General features: G+C 39.0%; 2 pseudogenes; both read right to left on the bottom strand.

Moving 5' to 3' along the window:
- Positions 1-2319: 2319 nt before the first annotated feature.
- Positions 2320-2664, bottom strand: LOC134362563 (transcription initiation factor TFIID subunit 13-like; annotated as a pseudogene).
- A 79-nt stretch (positions 2665-2743) lies between these two features.
- LOC134363451 (adaptin ear-binding coat-associated protein 1-like) lies at positions 2744-3528 on the bottom strand (annotated as a pseudogene).
- Between the last annotated feature and the right edge of the window lie 2472 nt (positions 3529-6000).

The raw sequence follows: 6000 nt of genomic DNA, 5'->3' as shown, positions 1-6000 counted from the left end.
TGTCAAAGCCTTCACTTTGGGAAACCTGTCAAGTAGCTGAAGCTGTGACTCCAACTCTACAAATGATGAGAGATGTAACGGATTTCTACTGAGGTGCTAAAGGAATAGGGAAAAAAATGTTTATGGAAAAGGGCCAGACAGATACCAGGCAGCAAGGCAACATGGGTACTGAACAAGAGTTAAGTGCTTTCAACTGCTCTGTTCCACAGGTGAGGTTAAGAACTAAACCATTTGATTTTAAATCAAATAATGGGGACAAATGCAAAGTAAAGCCTTGCTTGGAGCTACAAGAAAATAAAGACTTTTCTAGAATATAACTTAGAACAGCCTCTCAAATTTCCTTCATCCAAGCCACACCCACTGGCCGAAGATGTTGCACTTTTCAACAAACAGACAAGAATAGTGGAGATGCCACCAACATGACCCCCTCATCATAGGAAGAGATTTGTAAACACTCAAGAAGGAGATGGAGCTGCACCAGCACTGGATGTGGTGAAGGAGGGCATGTAACAAGGACCAGGAAAGGGTCTCTCCATGCCCATCCCTGTTTAAGTTCTGGATATATGAACACTGAGGTCAGTCTATCCATTTTCAGAGAATTGGCTTAGGAAGTAGCAAGGTTTTTTTTTTGTCCTTTGAAATTGCTAAATAGTACTTCATAAAGGTCACACAAGGGCCATGAGATAACTCTGAAATAAGTTTGAGGAGCTTAATCAATTTTTTTTTTTTTGGTGGCTGATCAGTACAGAGAACCGAACCCTTGACCTTGGTGTTACAAGGCTGTGCTCTAACCAGCTGAGCTAACTGTCCAGCTCTACTGAGGAATTTCAGTGGTGGAGAAGAATTTTACAGACATTAGAGGTCATTTGCCCCTGGCTTTCTGAGCCCTTCATTGTTGGCCACCAGTATGATAAGATCCACCATTTCCCATCTTGTTAATGAGCAGGAGATGGCAGATACTCTCTTGGCTTCACAGCAAGTAACAACAAAGGAGAATGATACAAATCAGCTTGAATGTAATGGGGGCTAAGAAAAAGGTTGTCCGTAATTTAAGTTCTGGGAAGGGAAGGGGTTTCCAAGCTGTCTCAAAGATTTGTGCTCTCGAGTTCATTTTTCTTTTTTTGTTTAATTTTTTGTACTTTATTTCTGGCATCAATAGGTGAAGAAAGTAGAACTTTTCCAAGTACTGATTTATAGATAATGTTTATAAGTGGCACACAATACGTTTAGTTTCACAAAGAGTAACATTCATTGATCCCTTTAAATGCGATTTCAATCCTTAATATAAGCTACATGCAGTAATAATTTAATACAATATTGCTACATACAAAACCTGTATATTCTGAACTACAAAAGTGGTTTCCGTAGTCACATAGGCTTTTAGTCAAATATGCATTTCCTTAATGAACAGTATTAACAAATACATTAATAAAACAATACCCCAAATGCTTATTCTTCCATCAACTTTTTAAGCAATCCCATTCCAGCTACTACTAAAAGCATTTGTTTTTAGAAACTTTGATCTGGGAAAATAAATTCGCATAAAACTTGACAAATAGTATAGGTAAACCCCAAAGCTTAAAAAAAAAAAAAAGCTGTCCAACACTGAAGCATTTACATAGAACTTAGTTTCTCCAAAAACTCACTTCCTGGGTTAGATGGTTAGCTAACTTGGGAGAACGTGGTGCTGATAACACCAAGGTCAAGGGTTTGGATCCCAATACCAGCCAGCCACCAAAAAGGAAAAAAACAAACAAACCAAAAACGCTAGATGAAGAAAAGAATATTAAAAGAAATTATCTTTTATCTTTTAAAAAATACAATCATTCTTACAAAAGACTAATTTCTTAATATCTACTTAAAAGAAACACCGACCAGCTCACTATCTTTAATAATCTGTCAGATTAGTGTTGTCTAAAAACTAGAAAATACATGAAACAGCTATGACTCTGCTATGATAGGTCAAAGGTACCATCTGGATTTTACATATTACAGCTGTAATATAGTTTATAATGGCACAAAGACACCTAATAGAAATACTTCTTTATCATTTAGATAGTCAAAAGTCAAAAGTAACCACATGGTTTGCAAGGTACTTTATGTGTGGACATTAAAACCAAATAAGAAATTCAAGTATGGTAATATAAAGGCGGGCAATTAAAGTCTCAAATAACACTCTAAAATTGAAGATATGAAAACTTTGTGTTTCTCTGTCTTTCATTTACATGGTTAGATATCAGGGCCTTGCTGTAGAAAATATTCAGCTAATATATTTGGTTGCTCCAGAAGATAATGAAGCTTCAGAAAGTACAAAAAGTGTCAAAATCCATAGTTGGCTTCATCAAATGCTTCTCTAGCTTATTTCAGTTCTTTATAGTAAACAAGTCTTTAACACTGGCAAACTTCTTTGGCTCCTTTCAAATCAAAAAGACAGTATCTTCAACTTGTACTTGACCTTGTCTTCCAATTGGCATTGGAAGTTCATAATTTCATTGATGAAGTCTATGACAAGGTCTTCAAGAATATTCACTGGCTCAGTGTAAGGATTCTCATCATCCCCCAAACTGTACGTCATACATCATAATTCTTTAGGAAAAAAAGTCTCTTTCTTTTACCAGATCCACCTTCTGCATCTCCTTCATTTTCTTCCTCAAAGGTGAGGTTTTCTTCTCTGTCTTCTCAAAATCATTTTTATTCTTCAAGTCTGTCCTGAATGTCCTGCCAGTGCTATTCAGATCTAGACTCAATTGGATGGCTATGGTGCCAGGATTGGAACAGAGTTGGATACAGTGCTAAAGTCTCTCCAAGTCATTGTTCACAGAGACTGGAGCTGGTGCTGGTGTCATGATGGGAGCAGGAGAGTCCCAGCTTGAAAGCATATCCACATCTCTACCTCCATAATTAGAGTTGGAACAGCTGGGGAGGTGACAGGATTGCTGATAGCAACCTCAGATGCTGGAGAGGGAAGAGTGACTTGCCTCCAGGTAGGGTTGGGAGTAAACTTAGGCCTCCAGTTCTTTGCATTTCTGGGCTTAGAAACACATCATCTCTTGGCTGTAATGTTTCCATTACTCAACTTGATGGTCTGTTCTTCCTTGATGCCAAGATCCAACTTGGGATGAGTGTCCATTGTCAGAGATTCTTTGTATATCTCAGATACCTGCTTTACCCACTTGAGGTGATTTTGCAAGGAGATACTACGAAGGTATCACCTTGATCTATGAATCCAATCCCAATAAAAGCAATATGCCTGCCCAGTTGGAACTACCTTACAAAGTAGAAGCTGGAAACTGTCACTGTTTCCTTGGTAATGCCAGGATATTATTCTACTGGTGCTTGAGCAAAGAGCTCTCCGGATATTTTACACTCAAGTTGATATAGGCAAGCTTCCCCTTTGAAGTGACCAGTCTAAACAGACTGGCCCCAATTCCAGCAAGTAGCCACTGTTGGAGGCCTGGGGCAGAATCTGGTAGATGTTGACATCTAGCTTGTGCACAGGAGAGGCTTGTAGTCTGACTGGGCCGCCATCTTGGCTTTGTCTCCATGCCTAAGTCTCCTTTTGTCTCTAGCTTCTTTCTTGCTTGCTTGATTTTTCCTTACAATTTACTTGGTGCAGAAACTATTTCTCAAAGTCTGGAATTTTTTAAAAAATTGCATCCTCGTGCTGTTAACAGGTTCTTCTGTCCTCTGAATTCCCTATAAATTGTTAATTGGATTTAGATCAGTGATTCACAAAGTGTGGTTCCCTGACCAACAGCATCAGCATCACCTGGGAGTTGTAGGAAATGTTGATTTCTACCCACCCCAGAGAGGCGGGCCATAAATCTCCCTATCTTGGTGAGGCCAAGCATCTCAGTTCTGTGAAGTTGCTCACTGAAGTAGAAAGATTGAAACAATTGGGGTGGGGAGGGGGGAAATATTGAGTGTGATAGTGGTTGGTCTTGTTAAGATGGCATGTTTGTTATTTCTAAGTTTTTATTTCCTATCAATGAAAATTTGGATTTTTTTTTTTTTTTGCATAATGTCAGAATAAATGGAATGCTAAATTTATGGTTAAACAGCTAACTTAGCTGATTTAATGTACTTTGAAAACTATATTATTACTAATCGGCCAGTGTTCCCTGCCCTTCACAGAGAAGTGAGGAAATAAGTGTTCACTCTCTCCCAGTGCTTAGGCCACCAAATCCTGACACTTTCTAGGAGACAAGGTAGCTCGGATATGGCTGACTCTCCTGTCTCAGAGAGTAGAATTTTAGGTCGCCACATACTTGACAGCCAAAGGCACCATGTTTAAAAATAGTCTTGGCTGGGCCTTTTAGCTGCAGTAATGGCTTGTCAAGTTTCTGTAGAGAGTAGAAGCCCAGCTTGCTTTGCCAGAAGAGACCCTTCTGATTTTGGTAGAAAGGGTAACCCCAGGACTGGTCATCCTGGCAGGTAATCAGGGCCTACTCAAGCAACTGAGCAGGCACCAATAGGTGGAACTGAGCTTTCATGAATTCATGGGGTAAACACAACTTGCCTACCAAGTTGTGAAATCAAACTTTGTTTTACAAAGCCCCAGTGAACAAAATCTAAGATAAATCAATTGCCTTTAACCCGTCTTGATACTCCTTTTGTAAAAAATAAAAAAGTAAAGGATAGGCTATATGAATTTGTTAATACATGCAGAACTGAAAACCACAAAAAAAAAAAAGAAAGAAAAAGGATTTTACCATATATAAATTTTAAGAAATGAATTAAAAAGCAAAAAACAAAAAGGAGCTCTTAGATTAACAAATGACAAAACATGACTACACCTTGTTAGAGTTTTCATACATATTAACACAGTGATATTGGAAATACATTTTTTGGTGGAAAAAAAAATCCTGACTTTCTATGAGGTTACTTCAAAAAGTTCATGGAAAAATAGAATTAAAAGACAATATAAATCTTTTCATGAACTTTTTGAAATACTGTCATATTTTGGATAGTAAGTAGTTGGGCTCCTGTTTTAAATGAAGATAAGTTATCTGGAAAAGTGACATGCTCCTGTAAGTTCAGGGGAGTGGGAGCAGAGTGAGGAATGGTAGAGACTGGAACTTCTTATTCATTCTACTCTTGATGGACATTCGGGTTGCTTCCAAGTATGAGTGCCTGCAAACTATGCTATAAAAACATTCTTCCCTGTTCATGTGCCCTGGTACACATGCACAAAAGATTCTCTAAGGAGTGAAATTTTTTGGCCATTTGGTATATGTATTTTCATCTTTAGTAAATATTGCCACATTGTTTTCACAGAATGTCTGTACTGGTTTACACCCCCACTAGCAGGACGGGTCCCCTTGGCTGGATTCAAGTCTGCTCCTTTGGGGAGGGAGGGTGGGAAGAAAAGGCTGGGAAGGAATAAGGAAGTCAGGCAGGAAAGGCCTTCTGTTTTAATCCGAGGAATTCAGACTTTATTTGACTGCACTTGGAAGCAACTGGTGATTTTGGAACAAAATCAAAAATGCAAAAATGATGTAGTAGGATGGTGAGTCTTTAAAGCTCTCTATTGGTTTGTATTGGGGGGAGTGTGGTGATGGTGGTAGGGTTGGCTTAAGCCAGCAGTAAAACTCTTGCTCACAGGAGAGAAGAGGAGATTTGTGGGGAGAATGCATGAAGGGGACACTGAGCAAATGCCTGGGAGCAGAAAACCAGAGCATCCCAGATCTTGTCCTTAAATAATCCACTTAGGCTCACAACTGCTGGTGAGGGTGTAAACTGCTATAACCACTCTGGGAAGATGTGGCGTTATTTAGCAAAGATGAAGAGGCACATACCCAATGGCCCAGAAGTCCCAAAATATACCACAGCAAAACAAATAGACAAAACGACCCCAAACAAAAGAAGTAACAGATCGTCAATAATGTCAGACATAAAGGAGATGTTTATCAAGAAAAGACCTGAAAAGAGTCCAGTAACTTTGGACTCTTTTAGGAGTTTGCTAATGAGCTTTGCACAGAAATGTTTGTGGCCTGGTAG

Source organism: Cynocephalus volans, chromosome 14, assembly GCF_027409185.1.
Source record: "Cynocephalus volans isolate mCynVol1 chromosome 14, mCynVol1.pri, whole genome shotgun sequence".
Classification (NCBI taxonomy): domain Eukaryota; kingdom Metazoa; phylum Chordata; class Mammalia; order Dermoptera; family Cynocephalidae; genus Cynocephalus; species Cynocephalus volans.
The sequence above is the reverse complement of the archived record's forward strand: the minus strand, read 5'-3'. Positions and strand labels throughout refer to the sequence as shown.